The sequence below is a fragment of the Pseudomyrmex gracilis genome, unplaced genomic scaffold (assembly GCF_002006095.1).
Source record: "Pseudomyrmex gracilis isolate BER0280 unplaced genomic scaffold, ASM200609v1 scaffold_47, whole genome shotgun sequence".
In the NCBI taxonomy this organism is placed as follows: domain Eukaryota; kingdom Metazoa; phylum Arthropoda; class Insecta; order Hymenoptera; family Formicidae; genus Pseudomyrmex; species Pseudomyrmex gracilis.
In genome coordinates this window covers 737,118-747,442 of record NW_018020631.1, presented here as the reverse complement: position 1 = coordinate 747,442, position 10,325 = coordinate 737,118, and the positions used below count along the sequence as shown (strand labels likewise).

At 38.5% G+C, this 10,325-nt stretch overlaps 1 protein-coding gene across 2 annotated transcripts in view; it reads right to left on the bottom strand.

Moving 5' to 3' along the window:
* Window positions 1–2,131, bottom strand: part of LOC109853381 (maternal protein exuperantia) — a 5,456-nt gene extending 3,325 nt beyond the window's left edge. The window contains exon 1 of one of the 2 annotated variants that reach the window (XM_020425453.1): window positions 1,968–2,131. The gene's annotated coding sequence lies outside the window, so the exon portion shown is untranslated. Of the gene's footprint in view, window positions 1–238; window positions 546–1,967 lie in introns of those variants that run through there. The other variant, XM_020425452.1, reaches the window with a different exon arrangement.
* Between the last annotated feature and the right edge of the window lie 8,194 nt (window positions 2,132–10,325).

The window sequence follows — 10,325 nt, the reverse complement described above, 5'->3', positions numbered from 1 at the left end:
TATATATATATATATATATATATATATATATTATGTATACATTTATATTTTAACATGTTATAATGATTAAAGTGAAGCATGAGGATTACGCAAAGAGGAGAGAAAAGGACATGCGTGCAACTAGCGAGAGTAGACCCAGCGGCGATGGTTTCCAAGACATTCTGTACACACGATCGAGCACGTTCACGATGCATTACGGAAGCGACGGAAAAAAAAAGAGCTAGAGATGTTTTCCTACCCAGATCTGCGTAACACTCTCCGCTTCTGTTCCGATATGACGATCTCGGCGCTATACGATATGGTTACACCTATACACAACGCACGTAGAGGTACGCGATTTTAAGTCACGTTTGCGGTTTGCGATAGACACGCGATTGAAAATTACGCAACACGCATAAATCAAAAGCGAGAGCAGCAAGGAAAAAGAAGCAATCGTCGTCGAGACGTTCCTCTTCTCGTAATTGCAAAAACACAAATGACAATCGCCGATCTTCCCGCGGCCACGTGGACGTCCCTCCCGTGTGTCGACAAAAGACAAGATAGCGCGCGCGCATGCGAATTCCGTTGTTAATATAAGAAAACGATTGCGCGAAGCAACTGATAACGAGACGCAATAAAGACGTGTGCCCCACATGTTTTAACTTATTATAGGTCCAAGTCCGTCCTCTGCAAAGAATTCAAGGCAAAGAATTCATTTTGTTACATACATGTGAAGAATAAATAATAAATCCGTTGAAAAGAAGGTGTGAGAAAATAGCGTAACTCACATGTATTTTAAATTGCTAATTACATTGTTCTATTATTTATTGAATTCTTATTATTCCTTGTTTAATTACAGTTTTCTTGGTAATTAGAGTTTGTACTGTTCCATGTTTATTTGCTAAAATATTAATATTATACACAAAAATATTAAATAGCGATATATTTAATATTTTTAAATAGCAATTAAATTAAATTTTTAATCGCGCAATATCTACTTAATAATGTAGTACAAACAGTTATGATAACTGATAAGTGATAAATTTCCGTTAAAGAAAAATCAACTTCATATTCGTAGAGTCGATCAATATTTGTTTGCAAAGTCGAACCGATCGAACATAGAGGTCGAAGAAACAGTTGACGAACACAAAGCTCGACGCGATATTATGTTTACTCTATGTTAGATATTCCGTATAATCCTACCGTAACAAAAACCCAAAGGTTAAATTCATGTAAATAAGATATTCCCGCACGAAGATTTAAAATCATAAGAATCCAATTTAATTGCTTTACAATAATATCTATGTAAATATTTATTTCACATAATTAAACTTTCGAGATATTTATATCGCGATCTTGTTCGAGGTTTTTCTAAATATAGTTGTACGATCGGATAAAATTGATCTATGATCCGAGACATCTTATCACTCAAAGAGAGATGCATTTTATTAAGACTGCAAAAAGATTGTTTATTTAGGTCGCGAATGAAGTGGCAATTTAGATATTGCAGACCATATGTTGCCGCGATCGAAGGCTCTTTCTAGCGGCATGCTACATTTGTTTTCAGAAGTCAATGTGACTCGGAAAATACTCAACGGCGGCTTCACTTCACTTTAACGACCGTGTATTTTGTTCTAACGTCTAAAACTAACAAGAGAGATAAGAAATCTGCTACAGTTCAATTTATCTCTGATAACGCGAACTGGTTGCGCGCTGGTTTCCCCAAACAAAAAAACCTTTCGTCGTTGTTTACTGCTCGTCGTTCTCCGCGTATCTCTCGCGGAAATACCGTTAGCCGTGATCGCATTAGCCGGACAGCAACGCGACTTGCATTCCGAGCGCACGTGGTCATCGCGCGAACGTGGTCTCAAACGCGTACGGATCGCCTTCCGTATATGTAGCGGCGAATTAAACGCCTACGCGGATGGCAAGATCGTCGAGTCCGCCGATCAAAGAGATCCGAAGCTAATTTTCGCCAATTTACTTACCGATATCTCTCTTTCTTGTAATAATACTATTATTCCTTTTCTTCTCTTTTGCTCGTCGACGACGTTCTCTGCAGCTTGCGATCTACGTGAATACGCGTGAGCGAGTTCGCAACACTTATCGGTCGCGCGAATGATACTGAGCAGCAAGGGAAGCCGCGGAATCGCGGGCGCACGTGCCGAAGCGGCGCGGCGAGAGCGTGCGACACTGCTCCGGAGTGCGCGTGCTCGCTGGATCCGCGAAGTCACATGGCCCGGACGCCGTTGTGGCCCATTGGTCGACGGCCAAGGTGCGCCAGGTCCAGCGTGCCGCGAGCGCGACGACGGATCGAGTTACCATCTCGTGAATGGAGAGTTCTGTTAAGCGGCAGCTGATTATTGGCCCTGATTACGCGAGCGACGCGATCGGTTTCTCGACGACCAGCTCCGCGCGGTACGCAATGAAAGCGAAAGTGTTCGAACCATCGCAGTAGCATATATCAGAAGGAATTCATACTGTTCTAGGAATAATATGAATATAATCGAGAACATACATTGTAACGCGATGATACAATAAACAGTTAAAATCCACAAAAATGTGAAGACTATGGTTTTTAGAGAAGATACGGAATTAAAAAAAGATGAATTTCTCACTCAATTTTGATAAAATTTTAACTATTATTTGTATTTCTTGAAAAATAAAATTCTCGTTGTTTATTGTTTTATATAGTAATAAGGGAAACATTACGATGTAAAAAAAAGATTTTGAAAACACTCTTCATATATACGCAAGCGTACAATTTTAACACGAGCGTCAAGAAAATACGCAACTGAATTTGAATCGATCCTTAAATTAATTAGATAAATAAGTTAATCAGAACGTTTATATAATATCAATCTATAATTGATCGAAGTCATGCACACATAGTCACGTGTTTATGTGAGATATAATATGTCAATTAAAATATATATGTGTATAACTTTGTCAAGTATTTACTTATGAAATCAACATCGTTAAAGCGATGCACGTGAGTGCAACGCGCGTCTATTAACAAAGCTAATACTGTATACAATAGCGTTATTAGCATTGCGTTAATTTAGTAATTAATTTAAGCTTGTTATTCAAGGATTTAGTCTGTTGAATCTTCCTAACAATAAGTGTCTCGATACAATTGTGTTTCGTGTACGAATGAATTGTACGTATAATATTCGTACACATAACATGCATGTAAATGTGACGTACACATTAGTTTTTTAAAAGATTTGAATTTATAGGTTTTACGTCACATCCAGGAAGTGATAACACTGTCGCTTGTATGACATGTCTAATATGATAAATAAAAACACTATTCATAAAGATCTTTTATATCGTTTTGTGTGCTATAAATAGACTATGTCAGAAGATGTGATTTTTTTCCTGTTTCGTTGATGATGGTCAAATTGCGTGTACGCATAAGTATTTATCTAATTTATCTCGATGATTTTAATGATACAAGGAAAATTCATGATGTTGTTTGTAATTGAGTAGCTAGTTTTTTTTTATCGCCACACATGTGTCTACAAATGATTTCTCTCTATTTTCGCACAGAAACGCGTTCTCGAGTTTTGCGTTGCGACAATCGGTTGCAGATAATTGTAGCATGATTATGGAACATGTAAATTATACTACGCGGGCGTGTTACCGAAACAACCGCAACTAAGCTGCGGAGAAAGTGCAATGGAACACGTCTGGGGACGGTCGCTTAACATGCGATCCAGTTTGCGAAGTGCGAGAAGTTGATAAAAATCGATCAGAGAAACGTGCCCGGTCGGACAGTCTTTCGCAAAAGAGACGCGAACGGCGCGCGCTCGTTCTTATCGAAAAACTTACATATCGTCGTCGCAATGCCGCAGTTGCGAAACTGCATTTTTGGCGAATTTCAGTTACGTGCACAAGCTGCTTGTGTTTGTGTAAGCGCGTGCGGCGATCATTGCGGTATTTCTTACTGAAGATTAAAACGCGCGACTTTTCTCTTCCGCTATAATTTCAAACACTCGAGATTTCTTGAAATTTTTTATCTTTGATTTGTATTTTAAATGTGGAAGAGGATTGTATGTATAAGTATACAAAGCACATCTTTACTTATATATCTGAATTTATAAAGAAATTAAACACGGCAAAGAAAAAACTATCTTTTTACATGTAATTACAACGAAGTAACGAGCGTGCGTGTTTCATTACTTAGAGAAGGATTAATTTGCCCCTGGATGGAACAGAATATAGCAGACCGATTAGGATTCTACGCAGGAAGTGGAAACACAGGATTATTCTCGGATCCCTTACCCAATTGGTTAATATTCAAGCAGGCTTTCGCAAACACGACGAAGAAACCGATTGGCGCGACGTGCTGCCTCGGAAATACGTTCGCACGCGAGAAATTCTTTTTGCGAATATATTCTACGCGATTATGGAAACAACGAATTTTTATTACACCGCGATGTTGTCATCCACGATGTTTCTGTGTAGTTTTCTTTGAGAAAGGAATATGCTTGTAATATAAAACACACTGCAAATGGGAAAATGCGTTCCCTCGTCGAAAACGCATCTCTATTCCGGCGACATATATAATCGGCTTTTAGCGACATTAAAAAGTCCCGTCTCCTCCCCCATTAATGATATATTTCGTGCTTCGGCTCTTGCATGGTAATGATGCGTGGATATAAATTTGCATTCTAGGCTGCGTAAGAGAGAAGAATTTTCCGGCAGTTGGTAACACGCACGATACTCCGTTATTTTACTCGAATTTCTCTCTTTCCCACACACATCCATGCACACAATTACGCTATTAACTTAAAATAAAACTGTTTATTTGTACATAAATATTTAATTACTTTATAATAAACTAGTATAATATTACAATTTTTTATTAAAATAAAGAAAGATTTTTTTCATTTGTTAACATGATGTTTACACAAACACAAACGTCTAATATTCCTCTTGTACGTAGTTCTATAATATAGATCAACAGGTAATGTTATTTCCAGGGGACGTGATATTTAAGCCTGTCTGTTCGCGTAGCCGCTTCCAAAGGTCCTTGGTCAGGCTGCTCGACATTGCTCGGTTATCCTTGCAGGTTTCAGAAGAGACACATAGCCGACATGCTGTTACGTCGTCCGTCTGCGAACAGCACGTGGATTTTATGCAATTTTATACGCGCAATTACTGCGGAAAAGCTGCGGTTACAAAAGCCTCAACACTTGTCCTTGTAAACCACATTTCTTGTAACTCTCAACAAAGAGGGGTTGAAAAAAAATGGCTAAGAAAATAATTTTGTTTAAAATTCTTCTGTATCCTCTTTTTATTGTTACTATATAAATTTACAAAAAACTGTTAATGAAAAATATAACAAAAGCGTAGAAATAAAGGTTTTGAATTCGAATTTTTTCTTTTCCTTCTGTTTGAAAATAGTATTGTCAACGTACCGTTGTTCATTCCTGAAGAGCGAACGAACGCGCGCGCGTGCACGATCTCTTTTTGTGCCCGACGCGATTATCCGACCGCAAAAATTTGCGATCCACCTGGTTGATCGCGCAGATTAGCGGTCTCGCTTCTTTGGTTCATTAATTCCCGCCGGCGAGTTAGTTCGCGTAAAACGCTTTTTCCGCGACTCGCGCATATCCTTCCGTCATCACACAACGACGAACGACAAGACGAGGTGTGCTAACGAAGCGGAACATTCAATCTCCGACGCGTCGCAGCGATTTCGGATTTGCGATTTCCTACGTGTACGAGGTGAACCGAATAATTGGCGGTAATTGTAGGACGAAGACCGTGACGGTCCCTCCGTGTAGCACGTGGACGCGAGCTTGCGGTTGCGGCCGATGCGCGAGATAATTCACGCGCCGTTCTCCGCTTGTTCGCTCCGACCTTGACCGCAATAAGGTACTGCTTCCCGTTTGTATCTTTGACCCTTACACTCTGAATACAGTGCTAAGAGAGGTTTCTTGACATCTTTTGCTGTTATTTCATAAATTTGCATTAATTTAATTTGTGTGTGTACGCTGTTTTAAATTACGATAGTTGAAAAAAAAAAGAATAATTTACATATTATGTAGAATGTGATAGAATCGTCGCGCACAAGAAAATGTCTATATTTTTCAATTTTCAAGCACGGCGCTCCGGACTTTGATATTCACAAGTCAATTTTCTATTCGACAACTTCGACTACGACAATCCTCGCCGAGAGAAAATAATCGATTTCTCGCATTATGTGATTTTATTCATCGATGAACGCCACGGCGTCCCATTCCAATCCGTTGCCGGGAGAACTGCCTTAATTTAAAGTTTTATTTACCATTTAAACTTTCTAATAAGACGCCTTACCAACGGCACCAATCGCCCGTGAGAACACGACATCGGGCTCTGACTTCCCCTTGCCACCGAACTCGACGCACAGATGTATGTTTTAGATCAGATTTATAACTACAGAAGTTGGACGTCGTATTTTACGGGCCTTCGCTCGCCTCTTTACGAGCCGATACGTAAACACATCTTCGTATATATATGCGAGGCGTTCTTCGTCTGCTGCGCGATGTTAACGACGACCGATCTACGATAGAACTCAAGACGTTCATCTAGCCTGGCTGACAAGTCTCGCGAGGGAGATCTTAATCAAATTTTCTTACTTTCGCGATATTTCTTCGTTCAAACTATGAGTTGTTCGAGCGCCACATAAATAAATCGAATCCTTGATATCTCTGCGAGAAAAATTTTAACGCTCCATTTTTAGTGGCGCACATCGTTGCTAATAACGAATGACATTAAGCAATGTATCATCAGCGATGATGTCACTGCCACTTCTCTCGAGGCTGATGTCAGTTTTCGTTATTATGTCATCATTGTATCTGCGCAATCGTATCCTTTTAAACAGAAATATACGACAAGTACTAGATAGTTTGCGTATTATATAAATAATCAAAGAAAACTTGCTTTAAATAATAAGTATACAAATATACTATTTAAAGAAGAACATATTATTATATGAAATTTTTTATGTTATTGTTAAATCAATAAATATAATAATTATTTAAAATTAAAACAAAGTCTCTTAGTCAAAATATTGATACACATATGTTAACTATATTATTTCCGAGAGGAAGCTCGGAATCGATACTCCTAGCCGAGGCGAGTGCAATTGCATCAAGTCGGACGCGAAAAAGATTGGCGTAGTACTGATCTTGCGATCGGTTCGCGCCGAAGTAGACGGCACGTTAATTACGGATTCCTGATCGAATGAACTTTATCTGAATCCCAATGGAACGGAGAGTGTGATTTAATTAATGCGACTCTTTGTGCGATGCGATCGAGAGATTCACGTTACGGGCGATTTACGAGCGCGGCGAGGGCTCGTTTCATCCGCGGAATTCGGCCGAATCGTTGCGTTTATAGCGCATTATTCGCAGCTGCTGCCCATCACCCCGATACGCAAATGACGCGATGCTGCGTGCTTTGAAAATTTTCCTGATGTTATTACCAAGAGTTATTTTTCATTTCGAGCTTGAAAATATAAAATAAAATAAAATCATTGAAAAAAAGAAACGCAATTGATTTTTATATTTTTCTCTATTTTTTTCTCGTTTTATCATTATTTTTCTCGATTATAAGAAGCTTGTTTAAAACCTTCTGAAACATCAAGAGGCACGGTAGTACTTCGCGCCAAGTTCACGCGCAACGAAGTGACGCTCGAACTGCGCGAACACACTGTGCCTCTTATACGCGAAAATCAGACATTTCAAAGGAGGGGAGATTTTTAATCAGCCATTTTTTAATAACGACTGAACCAATCGACTTCTTTTCAGTCTCGTTCGATTCACGTTGAAAAAGTAAAAACAAAAAGTATTTTTGCATTTTTGTTCTTTGTTTCTGATTTTTCGAGATAAAGTTTCGAAATGAAAAATTTACTATTCAGAAACGTCGTGCGACCAAATTGTGTGCATGTTCGTATGCCTGCTGCCAGATGGCATATGTATACATATTCTTTGCATTAAATATTTTTTATATTTTGAAAAAAGTTTTTCTTTTGTTACACATCTCTATGTTCTAGTAATAAATATAATCTTACCAAAGTACATAGTTATATACTTAGGATTAGTTATTAATAATCCCACGAAAAAAAAGTTAAGGCATAGTTTTACTTTTGACACAAGTATGTTATTGCAAACTGTATCTCTATTCAGTATTGTTTTCTATTGTATATTGTTTTTCAATATAATAACGTACAAAAGTTTACTTGGTGCTACTTTTTGATATCACTTTTTTTGTAAAACAGGTTTTTAGAGAAAGAATGTTTTGTAGTATATAATATTTTGTAAATCCGGTTTTATAGGAAAGAACTTTTTGTAGTTTGTAAAAACATCTTAGAGAAAAAAGTTTTTGTAGTAAAAAAGAATGTTTTTTAGTATATAATGTTGTAGAACAGATTTTATAGAACAAGAATTGTTTGTAGTATTAAATCAATTTTTAATTTATTAATTTAAATACAATGCATGTTGTGCGTGTACTTGGCGCCTGTTCTTTCTTTTTTTTGAAAAGGTAAGTTTTTCGAGATATCACACATTTTGTAGTATTATTTAATTTTGTAATACGACTAATCTCGTACATGCAAATGTCCCGTTTTGTTATTTATTTTTGCGTTTATTTTGCGATATACTCATGTTCCGCATTCTCTCTCTCTCTCTCTCTCGTTCTTTGTCGATCTAATGCCGAAAACATATCGCGTCCCAGCGGTGGAATTCGAAGCCGAAGTCGCGGCTTTATATCGGCTCATCTGCACGTTACGCGCGCTACGGCCATTGCGCGGGCATTAGGGAATCATTTATCTTACTTACGCGATAGGCGATGAGCCTGACCCATTACGCGGTCACTGGGGACCGAAATTTCTCCTGTGTTGCGCGATGCATCGGGTAGCTCCTTCCGGGGGCTACGAAACGGATCTCCGTTTAGCGCGAAATCAATATTCATTAGGTGCAAGGAGAGAGCGCGCGCGAGTTCTCGTCTGTTCTCGTATAGATAATATTTAGCAACGCTGATTGACTGATCGCGTGCCCGCAACCGAAACTCCTTAATCACCGAACGCTCCATATAGAATACTTGTTGAATTTGCAGTCGAAAGGAGTCACTTTATCTTGCTTTAACTTCGTTATTCCTTCGCGCGATCGATCTTCAGCATATAAGGTTGAAGAGAAAAACATTGCAAAGGAAATGTTTTTCTTTTTATACACAACTTATAAATGTATGTAGGTAAAGTAAGACGATTTATATGCACTCTCTTTTGAATAATACAAAGTACGGAACGAAACCACCGCTTTGAAAGAAAATCGATCTCGTTCGATACGCAAGTGGCCGCTTTGCCACAATGCGCCATAGTTGCATTGATTGTGAAAATAATGCAATTATACAATGAACGTTAAAATGAAGCCGCGCTCGGCTCTTCGACGCGCGAGCACGCTAATTAACGTCGAAACGAATTCATTCATTTTCTTTATAAAATGTCCGATAGACATCGCACGGAAGGAAAGACAGCACAACGCTGCAGTTTATTATTTCTGTGACGTTCTCTCATCGAAAGCTATAATTTTCCTGGACGCGCTCGCTGTACGTTTCTTCGAGAAGAGGCGCCGCCACGGATGTCGACCGATCGATACTCATTAAAGACGAATCCCGATAAGCCCGTTCATTCGTTATATTTAACGGAGCCACTTGACCATCATTCGCCATTCGCATGTATTTTCAAGCGCATTCGCATATTATTGGATATAGCGTCGTTAATTAGAATTACTTTGTCATAAGACTATTATACTTTGTGGAATAGTATAGAATTATACTTGTATTTTGATTTTGATGACCGTACACAGTTAAGGTCATCAAGCGAGAATTTACGGAAGATATACGAATTAAGATATTTCTTTCTGATTTTTGTCATCAAGAGATATTCACATAATCATTCTTTTTTTCAATGAAAATTTTGCAAGTTTGAGCAAACAAAAAGATTTAGATAAAACGAAAAAGAGATTTAGTTTCACCGTTTTTTTCGCTCACCATAAATATTATTTTAGATAAATAATAACAAAAAGCTCGATAGATTTAAGACCTCTGGGGTATCTCTCTCTCTCTATACGTTTTATATCTCATAAATTTTACCGAGATGACAAACGCCCGATTATCGGTTGCTCCTTACTTCTCTCCGGCGCGCGGCGATTGAAATTTATTTATCGTTTCTCGACGCGGACGCGGTGCGTTTCTCTCGTATAAATCTCCGGACTTCGGACTACATCGAACGAAATACACCGATAGATATATACCGGCGCTGCAGCGTTTGATATCACGGGGGTGCACACGAGAGA